Below are 13,546 nucleotides of genomic sequence, written 5' to 3'. Positions count from 1 at the left end.
CTATCGTTAACAGAAAATACTGCCACTAGTTCTATCGTTAACAGAAAATACTGCCACTAGTTCTATCATTAACAGAAAATACTTCCACTGGTTCTGTCGTTAACAGGAAATACTGCCACTGGTTCTATCGTTAACAGGAAATACTACCACTGGTTCTGTCGTTAACAGGAAATACTGCCACTGGTTCTATCTTTAACAGGAAATGCTGCCACTGGTTCTATCTTTAACAGGAAATGCTGCCACTGGTTCTATCGTTAACAGGAAATGCTGCCACTGGTTCTATCTTTAACAGGAAATGCTGCCACTGGTTCTATCTTTAACAGGAAATGCTGCCACTGGTTCTATCGTTAACAGGAAATGCTGCCACTGGTTCTATCGTTAACAGGAAATACTGCCACTGGTTCTATCTTTAACAGGAAATGCTGCCACTGGTTCTATCTTTAACAGGAAATGCTGCCACTGGTTCTATCGTTAACAGGAAATACTGCCACTGGTTCTATCGTTAACAGGAAATGCTGCCACTGGTTCTATCGTTAACAGGAAATGCTGCCACTGGTTCTATCTTTAACAGGAAATGCTGCCACTGGTTCTATCTTTAACAGGAAATACTGCCACTGGTTCTATCGTTAACAGGAAATACTGCCACTGGTTCTATCGTTAACAGGAAATGCTGCCACTGGTTCTATCTTTAACAGGAAATACTACCACTGGTTCTATCTTTAACAGGAAATGCTGCCACTGGTTCTATCGTTAATAGAAAATACTACCACTGGTTCTATCATTAAAATACTACCGCTGGTTCTACCGTTAACAGAAAATACTACCACTGGTTCTACCGTTAACAGAAAATACTACCACTGGTTCTACCGTTAACAGAAAATACTACCACTGGTTCTACCGTTAACAGAAAATACTACCACTGGTTCTAGCGTTAACAGAAAATACCGCCACTGGTTCTACCGTTAACAGAAAATACTACCACTGGTTCTACCGTTAACAGAAAATACTACCACTGGTTCTAGCGTTAACAGAAAATACCGCCACTGGTTCTAGCGTTAACAGAAAATACTACCACTGGTTCTAGCGTTAACAGAAAATACTACCACTGGTTCTATTATCAGATGAAAGGTATGTGTTCCGGCAGTATTATTACTGTTTTTTTCACTGTCAAAGTGGGAGGTAACGACAACAGGAAGTTCTGCCACTGGTTCTCTCGTTATCGGATCGGAGGTCTCGTTAATAGGAAATACTCTCACAAGTTTTATCGTTACACGAGGGATTATATCATCAGCAGAAGCATTATAACTAGTTATCACGTTACTAGAAGGAATTATCGTTATCAAACGGGAGCTGCCGAGAATGAGAATATTGTCACTGATTATCTCGTTATCAGGTTCATGTCACTGACTTCACTTCGTTATCTGGGCTAAAGTGCGGGTTACTGGTGTGGCCATGATGCCATCCATGTCACCCCAGGGTTTGACTTGCACACTGGTGCTAAGCACTTGCATACTGCTAGAGGAGGAAGGCCAGAGGTTGCACTGACTGGCACACGGCAGCAGCGACGCTCGGTACACGTGCGAGCCCAACCGCCCTCTGACGGGCACTGGTGCCAGCCTTCTAGACAGACACTGCCATCCTGGGCCCCTAGCTGGGAGTCTGACAGCTTCTCTCCTTTCCTCCCTCCCTCCCACTACCCATTCTCTCTCTCTCTCTCTCTCTCTCTCTCTCTCTCTCTCTCTCTCGTTTGTCTGCCTACCTCTCGTCTGTCTGCCTGCCTCTCTCGTCTGTCTTTTGGTATACATATGAGAGAATCAGAAAAACTTGGGTAGTCATCACCATAGGCTGGAAGAGGTTTGTTAGACGCTCTCTTTAAAAATGACTGCTGTCAAATTTGAACTTCATTTATTTCTGCTCCTGTTGTGTGTATGTATGTGAGATTATATATATATACATATATATATATAGAGATATATATATATATATATATATATATATATATATATATATATATATATATATATATATATATATATATCATCGGACAATATCTTGGAAGCAATTAAAGCAAAAGGTACCAGGACACTCACACATATTCCCAAAGCATCCCGTCCACACGCAGCTGGGAAACTTACAGACCTCCTGAAAAAAATAAACGATGGTTCCACTATCTTAAATACTCCACCAACAATCAAGGCATGGCACAACTTGCTACTTTTTGGCAATGTCTGCTTAGCTGTGCCGGAAAGAAGGGGAAAGAGAATAGCCTCAATGATAATTAAATCCTTAAGAGATTTTCCTAGAGTTGATAACCTCATTCGCCTTCCCCGTCAACACAAAAAAGGGAGAGGCAGAACCCCCACTCACTCCACTGACAGTGAAAAAGTCAGAGTCCAGGTGCGCAAGAAAATTGAAGAGGGCAACACAGTGGGGGCAATCAGAATTATTACCAGTGAAGATACAGTTGCTCCTAGGGATGCTGACACGGCTGAAGCACATAGAGGAAAGCACCCTGCCAGGGAAACCAGTGGCACCAACAGTTCCAACACCTCTGTCCCCACTGTGGAACCATTGATTGTGGAAAACTCAGACATTTACGAAGCAATAATGTCGTTCCCATTTGGCTCTGCTGGGGGTTACAGTGGAATAAGGCCACAGCATTTAAAGGAAATGGTTAATCCAGTTATTGGGGAAATTGCAGAGACACTGCTTTCAGAGATCACAAGGTTCGTCAACAATTCCTTGGCTGGTCTGATTCCTGATGAAATTAGACCTTTCTTTTTTGGTGCAACACTTTGTGCACTTAAAAAGAAGGATGGAGGAATTCGGCCAATTGCAGTAGGCAACACGTTACGCCGCCTCGTATCCAAAGCTGTTGTCCAAAGTATTCGTGCACAGGCAGCCATGATGCTTCAACCAAACCAGCTTGGCTTTGGGGTCTCTCGAGGAAGTGAAGCAGTAGTTCATGCAACAAGGGCGTATATCAACAACCTGCCTGAGGACAATGCAGTGGTAAAATTAGATTTCAAGAATGCATTCAATCTCCTGAAAAGAGACGTGGTATTACCAGCAGTACAAGAACATTTCCCTGGTCTCTTCCCTTTTGTTGCAGCTGGGTATAGCAAGGAATCAATGCTTCTCTTTGGAGAGCATGAAATCACATCATCGGAGGGTGTCCAACAAGGAGATCCTCTTGCGCCATTTCTCTTCTGTATAGCAGTTAGGGAAATCACAGACTGACCAGCGAGCTAAACATCTGGTTCCTAGATGATGGCACACTAGCAGGTACAAAGGAGTCCCTCCTACATGATCTTACACAGGTAATGACACGGGGACAGGAAATGGGTCTCATCCTGAATCCATCTAAATGTGAAATCATGTCGGTCAGTCAACAAGTGATAAATGCAGTGAGATCAAAACTACCAGGAGCAGCAGTCATTGACCCCACAAACAGTGTCTTGCTAGGAGCACCTCTGGGAAGCAATGCCATTGACACAATTCTCAGGAAGAAATTGGAAGAGTTAAGGAGAATCGAACAACGAATAGGCAATCTGGACACCCACGGTGCCTTGTACCTTCTCACAAAGTGCTTGAGTCTGTCCAGGTTGACATATTTCCTAAGATGTGCACCTTCATATGATAACCCTATACTGCACGAATATGACAGTATCCTGAGGCAGATTTTTACGAAAGTACTTAACCTTATCCTAGAAGACGGGCAGTGGAACCAAGCTACACTTCCAGTCAGACTAGGAGGCATTGGTGTCCGCAAGTCATCACAGATTGCGCTACCTGCTTTTCTGTCCTCATGTATTGCATCCAGAGGGCTTGTAGCAGCGATTCTCCCTGAACATCTTAGGGACAAGATTGGAGTCCAGGACCAAAAGTTCATTGACGGAGCCATGATCTGGGATAATCTAACGGGCTCTGAAACCAGACCTGCTCCCCCCAACAACTACAAACAGTCGCACTGGGATAGTTCAATAGTGGAAAATATAGCCTCAACAATGCTTCAGTGTGTGTCAGGGAAGGATAGAGCCCGCCTCCTGGCAGTGAGAGCCCCTCATGCAGGGGATTTTCTGTTGGCTGTTCCCAACTCTAGCCTTGGCACACGCCTCGACCCACAGACCATCCGCATCGGTGTTGCCCTTCGACTTGCCGCCCCTATTCTCGCCGAACACAGGTATATTTGTGGCAGTGAAGCACCAGACCGATTCGGGTACCACGGTCTTGTGTGCCGTAAATCCGAGGGAAAGATTGCAAGACATGAGGTTAATAACATTATCAAGAGGAGCCTCACAACAGCCGGATGCCCAGCAGTAAGGAAGCCACCCCAACTATGCAGATCTGATGGCAGCCAGAAGCGTCCAGATGGTATCACCCTTCAAGCCTGGACAGATGGGAAGCAGGTGATGTGGGACTATACATGTGCATCTACCTTGGCTGATACCTATCTCCAATACACCAGGGAGGAAGGAGGGGCAGCTGCCAGCTTCAGGGAGTCCCAGAAGTCTAGAAAATATGGAGAACTTGCCCATCATTATATGTTTGTTCCCATAGGCTCAGACACCCTTGGCTCATGGGGAAAGAATGCATCTAAATTCCTTAAGGAGCTGGGAAAAAGACTCATCAGGGTAACTAGGGATCCCAGGGCAGCTAGTTTTCTGTTCCAGCGGCTCAGTGCGGCTGTTCAAAGGGGTAATGCCTGCTGTATTTTGGGCACACGCCCCAGCTCTGAGGAACTGGATGAGATTTTCACCTTATAATCGGTGATACACACGTAACAACATGTACCGTATATGCCACCTTTATATCAACAATGTACATCTCTTAAATCTTTTGTACCATATTATGTAATAAAATATTCCTATTGGTAAAAAAAATATGAAAAGATGGGGTGGCAGGGGAAGTGGAATATTCAAACGGCTTTAGGAAGAAATCCAAATATTCTTTCTTGAAGCCTTTTTATCCACATCTATATATATATATATATATATATATATATATATATATATATATATATATATATATATATATATATATATATATATATATATATATATATATATATATATATATATATATATATATATATATATATATATATATATATATATATATATATATATATATATATATATATATATATATATATATATAGCACTCTCCTTGGTGCTCCTCTTGGGTCCAATGCCATCGATCTGATCCTAGAAAAAAAAGTCTCGGAACTCCGGATGATGGAAAGCAGGACGAAAGACATTGACACACACGATGCCTTCTACCTACTCACCAGGTGCCTGTCAATCCCAAAACTTACCTACTTTCTGAGATGCTCCCCAGCCTTCTCCAGTCCAAAACTCAAAGAATATGACTCTCTCCTTAAGACCATGCTAGAGAGTGTATTGAATCTTTCCCTTGAAGACGGACAGTGGTTGCAAGCCTCACTTCCGGTCAGGCTTGGAGGGCTAGGAGTACGCAGATCCTCCCAGATTGCTCTACCAGCTTTCCTATCTTCTTCCATAGCATTAAACGAGTTGATAAGACAAATTTTTCCTGATACCCTCAGCGACTCAGCAGGAATAGAAGTCCCTAGCTATGCCAGTGCCATCACTGAATGGGAGACTCTTGCTGCTACAGCACCAAACCCTAGTGCAGCACTGGCTCACAAACAGTAAAGCTGGGATGGCCCAATCGCTGAAAAGGTGCTTGCCAACATGCTCAGGGCTGCAACATCAGATAGGGAGATTGCCCGTCTCCAGGCTGTGAGCGCACCTCACTCCAGGGACTTCCTCCAAACAGTTCCCATATCGGCAATGGGAACGCGATTCGACCCTAAGACCCTCCGTATTGCAGTGGCTCTGCGCCTTGCTGTCTCAGTTCACACAGAATATACGTGTATTTGCGGCGAAGCGCAAGCAGACCAATATGGTCTACATGGTCTTAAGTGTTCCAAAACCAAGGGCTGGCATGCAAGACACAATGAGGTCAATGACATTAAGAGAACCCTTGCTACAGCTTGATGCCCAACTGAGAGGGAGCCCCGATCACTAGCAGCCAACAATACCCACAACCCACCAAACCACCCCGACGGGATCACCATCTATCCTTGGAAGAATGGCAAGCTCTTAGTATGGGACTATACCTGTGCGTTCACACTGGCTGACATCTATATCCATCACGGTGTGGGGCGACAGGGAGGAGCTGCTGACCACAGGGAGGAGTACAAGATCAGCAAGTACAGGGACATAAGCCAACAGTATCAATTTGTCCCAGTTGGATCAGAGACCTTGGGTTCATGGGGAAAAAATGCCACACGTTTCCTTAAATAATTGGGTTCCAGACTCATCGATACCACCAGGGACCCAAGGGCAACCACTTTCATGTTCCAGCGCCTCAGCATAGCCATCCAGAGGGGAAATGCTTGCTGCATACTTGGCTCGCGTCCAGCCTCGGAGGAGCTGGAGGAAATTCATGATCTTTGATACATTGTGCCATTGTATTAATGTTTGTTTTTCTGTAAATGTATTCTGTTTATTAATAAATGTTCACATAGAATATCCAATATAGGGGGTGGCAGGAGAAGAAAATATTCAGACAGCTCCGGGGAGAACCTTGAGTTTTTCCTGAGGTACGTTTATTGTCTTCTCTGAGGATGAGGGTCCTCATTCCAGCCATAGAGGTGGTACTTCCCTCTATATATATATATATATATATATATATATATATATATATATATATATATATATATATATATATATATATATATATATATATATATATATATATATATATATAGATCTCTGTGGGGGTTCCTTCTTGAAGTTGTATAACCTGAAATAGATGGCATTTTTGCAGTCCAGGATCAAAGAAAAATACATTGAAACTATCAGGAAAGCAGTGGAAATGAGATTGTATTTTTTCATAAATGTGTAACGAAATGACCAGCTAAGTTTCGAAATCTTACCCTTAAGATATCAGAGTTGTATGATGCCTGTAACTAATTCTCTGGTGAGTTACGCTAACTCTAGAAAGTCAGAGATTGTGTAGATTCTGGGATACTTTTCTGTAATTAATCAACCTTTTGAGGTTTCTAATGGTAGTTGACAGAGATGGTGACTTGGAAAGCCACCTCCAAACTGTTCAGTGTATGTTCTGTGAATCTGACAATACAAATTACTGTCTTGAAAAATGAGAATGTTAATGACTCGTTACATAGAAGTTTAGCAGAGGTTTGCTTCTGGCCAACTTGTAGTGTGAGAGTGAGCAACCGGCCATTCAGTGGTGTGTCGCCGGACATGGAACGAGAAAACAACGCAGCGGTCTCAGAACTCAAAAGGAATAACTGGACAAACGCGACAATAAAGGTACGTCACAGTTTTCTGCGATAGATGAATGATGCAAACAGTATTGGCTTCAGGGAGGAAACTCCTCATGAAGTGTCTGGGAAGTTATCATTCATTATGTTACTGCCAGCGAAGGCACTGTCAACATTCATGACCAGCAGAGGCGAACTATATGAAGTTTCAAGTCTGACGCAACTGCATAATTGTATTACCCAACATTACTGAAATTTTGACACCAAGTACTTTGTTCTCAGGAAGTGTATCTGGGGGCACCACTACCATGCAAATGCTCTCGAATGATATGCCTGTAAGTTTTTGAGAATTGGAATAATATATGGAAACTGATGAGTAGCTAGTTTATTGTGTAACCTATATCCATCAAGTGGTCGGCAGTGACTAGTTTATTATGCACCCTATGTTCATCCTCTGGACGGCAGTGACTAGTTTATTATGCACCCTATGTTCATCCTCTGGACGGCAGTGGCTAGTTTATTATGCACCCTATGTTTATCCTCTGGACGGCAGTGGCTAATTTATTGTACACCTCATATCCATCTTGTGGACAGTAGTGGCCAGTTCATTGTCATTCCATATCCATCCTATGGACGATGGTGGCTAGTTTATTGTGCACCCTATATCTATCATGTGGACAGCAGCGCAAGAGCTTACGGATACACAAAAGACGTAGGAACTATGCCTGAAAAGGGTTAGTAGGAGCACATCTGGGTATTTAGATATCAGTATTTCTGTGGTTCACGCAAATTTACGATACTTTATCAAAATTTCGGACATCTTATTTTCACTAATAAGATAACTTGACATGTATAGCTTTTTGTACCATGCATATTGTTCAGTAAGTGGACAATCAAGCACCATGTGTTCAAGAACGTCACCGCAAGGTTGACTGTATACTGCAGAGTTATATTAAACATTGTATAAACCGAACTACCAGAAGTAGTTGTAACAAGCCTCAGCCTGGCTACTTCATCACTCTCTCTCAACATTGTAGGCTACTCGTCTACATGTCATTATAATGAGTTACAGATATACTCAGGCCTCTAAGTGCGTTCACATTATATTGAAATTCAATTTATAATTTTCTCCCTGTAAGTCTCTAAACACTTCACACAGACCATATTTTAGGTACAAAATGAAGTATATAAGAAAATGCCCCCTACTCTAAAATGTTGAAATATGCAATAATAATGTAGATTTTTTATGGACTTCATATGATTTTTTTTAAATATGCAATATTAAAAAAATATACAAAAATATGTTAAAATATTTGGATTCTTCCTTGAAGGAACTTTCTTTAGCTGATTTATCAACTTTATCATGTAGGTGTAATTCAGTGCGAGATAGAATTGTAAGACATGTATGTTAATTCATTTCTCTCTCATATTTTAATATACCTGGCTTCTTTGATGATCATGTTAGTCATTATACGAGTGAAGTGCATTCAGTGATGGCATAGAAACAGTAGTGATAAAAAAAGAAAGGTCATTGTAGAATATTGTATTATGACAATTACGAATTGTGTTTGTTGATTTTAGTACAATAAACTGAGGAACTGCCTCTTCTGATGACTTCAAACTATCCGTACGTTATTATTGACCTGTGAATGTCTTATTTTTTCCAGTTTTATTAAATATTAAAACCTAAGCTTACTGTAAGATTTTCTTGACATTTTTTAAATTTTTCTCAGGAGAACAAGTGATGTGATATTCACAAAGATTATTTTACTAATTTCTCATATATGAAACTGAGACCTGAATACATCCCTTAAAAAAACATAACATTATCATCGCTGTAATTTAGTGAAAAACTCTATGGACATCGCCAGCCTACTTTCATCTTATTGCTTTCATTTTATTGATACTATAGTATTTGACTGGGCTGAGTTTTTTATATATACAAATTTTACAGGCTAAAAGCTGTTATCCTACCTCAGGTCATTTCAAAGCCCAGCCCTATCTAGGGTATACTACCACTCTCCTAGGATACGAGTCACACCAGTCGGCTAACATCCTGGTACCTACTTAACGCTAGGTGAATAGGGGCAGCAGGTGTAAGGAAACATGCCGAACGTTTCCACCCGTACCGGCAGTTCAGCTCCGGACACTCATTGTGTGAGCTAAGTGTGCCACCAACCGGGCCATGGGCCTTTTGAGGGTGATCTTCAGCTCCTGAGGGTGTTAAGCAACAGGTGCTAGACTTCTTGAATATGTTGAGCATAAGCTCCAGGGGCCTATTGAAGGTGTTGATCTCCAGCTCCTTGTCTTTTTCGGAGGGTTGAATTATATTTGCTAAGTCTCTTGAGGGAGTTTAATCTACAGCTGCTAGGCCTCTGGAGACTTTATTCTAGATATAGTTGCGAGGCCTCTTGAACAGGTACAGCTGCTAGGCCCATTCGGGGTCTAGAGGTACCGCCTCTCGGCCTCTTGCGTGGGTTGGCGTACTAACCCGAGTACTAAGATACCAATGTAACTTCACTCATGCTGGCAGAAAGAGTGCACATACGAAGGTCATTGAGAAGATGAAGGAGGAGCTACGAATGGAAAGTCAGTGAAGGAAACGGAGAATTGCCACTAACCTTGACAAAGTGCAAATCGATAGAAAACAATGGAGAAATCACTATCATAGACACATTAGACACACTTGTTTCTTTTAAAAGCACAAATACGTTCTTGGGCTACGAAGTTGGCAGGTTGTTGCACTTCACATCAACGACAAGGTAAATGTAACAAAATGCCATCTTTACCAGCTGTTTAAATTACACCAGGATCCGGCACACACCAAGAAACGCCTCTACAAGATAATAATTCACCCAATACTGGAATATCCATGCGTACTTGCACCTGAATCCAACATGTTAAAACTATACACAGTCCACAACAGGGCCCTCCGTTTTATCTCTGGCACTCGACTGAAAGGTCTTCATGTTCTGCATGGGATGGACGCGATCAACGTCAGAATCGACAAACGAAAGAAGAGCCAGCTGTATGATGCCCTCATGTTACCTGACAGAGAAAACCCGCCCCAGCCGATTAGCACCATATACTGTGTAATCCATGAACCCCCTCCCCCCACAGAAATTACAGGATGACCTTGCAACAAAGCGTATGACGTGATATTCTCAAGGATGACTTCCCAAGGGCACAGATACTGAGTGATCTACAAGGAGATATGGCATATTGAAGTACACCTGAACCATTCTAGGTTCGAAATAGATAAATCCTTCAATACTGTGACACCCATGAACACCTGAACATGTCAACGCTATAAAGACTACACTAAGCAGAACACTGAGCCAACGAGCCAGATGAAGGCAGACAGCCGTGCCCAGGAGGTACCAAGCAGTGAGCCTCCTGCTCGCCCACCACGATAAGTATACTCTCTTATCGTACAAGTACACGTGTAGATACTATGTATCCTGTGCATGGGTGTATTAGTACTGGGTAGTGCGGTATGCATCCTCTTTAAACTTAGACCATGAAAAATGTATACCCCTCCACACTTTATCAAGCAAAAATTATAAGTGGTCGGGCTACTTATCTATCTCTGATCCCCTCCTCCTCCTCCTCCTCCTCCTCCTCCTGCTCCTCATCCTCCTCTCGTAATTTCATTCATTTCATTCCTCTATCCTCCTCATTTCCCCCACCCCATTCCCCCCTCCAATATAACATGCTTTATGCAATGTATGTATGCAGTGTACGAAAACACACTTCATCCAATATAACCCCAGGCTTCGTTCAACATAACACGCTACCTTCATCAGCGCTCCTTCAATATTCTCTCTCTCTCTCTCTCTCTCTCTCTCTCTCTCTCTCTCTCTCTCTCTCTCTCTCTCTCTCTCTCTCTCTCTCACACACACACACACACACACACACACACACACACACACACACACACACACACACACACATATATATATATATATATATATATATATATATAATGTTTATAAATTGTATAATAAGAGTCCACCTTTCGCAGATCCATAGTATAAAAACAAATGACGTCAAAGAAAGAGTCGTGAGACTGCTCCTACAAGCTGCTGGAGTATTTTTCTCCAACCAAAACATTACTTTTAAGAGGAATTTATTTATTGGTAGAGTCTTGTTGAAATCTTAGAGAAGAGACAATTACAACTTATAGATGTAAATTAAGTTGCGGAGCTCTGCAAGCTCCTCGGAGGTTGAACGGGGACCAGGAATGCTGTTATAATGTTGGTAGAATTACCGACAATATGTTAGATAAAAAGACACAAGTGCAACTAATGTGACATTTTATTGTGGCAACGTTTCGCTCTCCAGAAGCGAAACGTTACGACAGTAAAATGTCTCATTAGTTGCACTTGTGTCCCTGTACCTAACGCCAAGAATGCTGCAGGAACTTTCCCCAGGATCACGCTATGGTGCTGGTAGAAGGGGAAATTCTTTAGGTTTCTAGTAGTTTTGAGGAGCTTGAAGCCTAGATTTTTAACAGAACTAGTGGCGCACAAATTCCTCTACTAGTTGAGCGTTGTGTTCCTGTGGTCAGCACCACCTTGCGAGCTAACACTGAACTGACTGTAGATACCCACAGTATATACACATGTATATCCCACACGAGCAAGCTGACATTCGTTTAAGGATTTAATGTGATCCATCGGGGTGGCTAGCAGAAGTATTTGGACTGCTGAACAATAAAGACTGGCTGGGTACTGAGCTGTGGCAATGCTTCTCTTGATCTTGTTGACTACTTCATCGTGTTTAGCATACCGTCCTTTAGAATTCGCATAATTAAGACTATCCTGACCGTTCTGGTTTACTTCTGCTTTGCCTCAAACTTGTATTTGGTGTGCAGTAGCGCAGGAAGGTGGGAGCGTAGACGCGCCACTCACAGAGAGAGGAACGGCTATATCATTACCCAGGTTACTAATTGAGACTAAGTAACAATCTAGCTTGAGCGCGTGCAATGTAATTATCAAAATATTCCGTGAAAGGCAAATCAGTTTATGAATTATATCATTAAAAACCTAATTGTGTAGATTATAATTTTTGAAAATTAAATTCATTCGCCTAAAAGCTGTTGAACGAGGTCAACACAAGCAGTGTTATCACTGCAAGAGTAACTGATTTTACCTTTCATGTGAATATGTAAAGGAAGAATATCTTATCTGTGTTTGCATGAGTCGATTCACAGTTCCTGGTCCCAGTTCTTAATTTTTATTGACTGGCTTTACTGATTTTTCTAGCCTCCAGGACCCGATCATATCTACTCCTAAAACTGTGTATAGTGTTTTTCTACATCACCTCAATCAAATGTGTTCGACCTACACCCTAAGACTGAAAAAAAATTTTTAACGTCCTTGTAGTTCATCTTGGTGTTTACCTGCCATCTGTGTCCCCTGGCTCCCTCTCGCATTTCAGTTAGCCTGTCTCTATTCTGACATGATCATGTCTTCCCCGGTCCTCCTTTCGACCAACATTTTTGCGAGTCTCTCCTCGTGCTTCGTCGTTCTTGTGTTGTGAATGTTGGACGATTATAATTTCTTCAGGTGCGGGTTCCATGCTGGCGCAGCATACTCTTAAGTCTAAGATGAGTAGCGTGTGTTAAGTTTGGTGTCTTGAATCTTTGTTCAGATTCCCACAAGCACCTCTTACATTATCTTAGCAAACACCGTGAGCAAACACCGCAAACATGTGATCAGGGTTCCAAGACCGAAATGTTTTCTGATTAATGTTTTAATGTTTGCTCATCTGTTTTATTAACCAACAATAACATTGACTTGTGCAGCGAACAGGAAAAAGTGGTAGCAGTATAAATGTCATTTTTAAAGCTTAACGCTGTTACATATGTGAGAAGCAAGACTCAGCAGACCTGCCCACCTTCTTAAAGTTGACATTAACTTAGATCTTGTTAATGTTGCTAAAGCGATTGGTCATCCTCTCGTTGGTGTTCCTCAAGAGCTACACTTACATATCCCCTCTTTTCTTCACTCTAAATCCAAATGGGAGCCTACCCCTCACTAGATATTATGTCCTATAGTGAAAAAAATACTTGCAACGCTCCCTTCACGCTTCACGAACTCACATCGATGCTGTCAGGCAGCAGGAGTTTGAGCCAGATGACATCCATGATCATGTGCTTCACCATTTAAACCCTACAGTACTAGTCTGGCTTTTATACCTTTTCAATTGGAGTTGGTGCGGCGAAGG

General features: G+C 42.1%; 2 protein-coding genes across 7 annotated transcripts in view; one reads left to right on the top strand and one right to left on the bottom strand.

The window, feature by feature from the left end:
- LOC128693020 (dual specificity protein phosphatase 2) overlaps nt 1–1,644 on the bottom strand; it is a 152,363-nt gene extending 150,719 nt beyond the window's left edge. The window contains exon 1 of one of the 3 annotated variants that reach the window (XM_053782484.2): nt 1,514–1,644. The gene's annotated coding sequence lies outside the window, so the exon portion shown is untranslated. Of the gene's footprint in view, nt 1–1,509 lie in introns of all 3 variants that reach the window. The other 2 variants (XM_070092125.1, XM_053782483.2) reach the window with 2 other exon arrangements.
- Nucleotides 1–13,546, top strand: part of LOC128692866 (retinol dehydrogenase 13) — a 483,761-nt gene that overhangs the window by 175,454 nt on the left and 294,761 nt on the right. The window lies entirely within an intron of this gene.

Source organism: Cherax quadricarinatus, chromosome 38, assembly GCF_038502225.1.
Source record: "Cherax quadricarinatus isolate ZL_2023a chromosome 38, ASM3850222v1, whole genome shotgun sequence".
Taxonomy (NCBI): Eukaryota; Metazoa; Arthropoda; class Malacostraca; order Decapoda; family Parastacidae; genus Cherax; species Cherax quadricarinatus.
The sequence above is the reverse complement of the archived record's forward strand: the minus strand, read 5'-3'. Positions and strand labels throughout refer to the sequence as shown.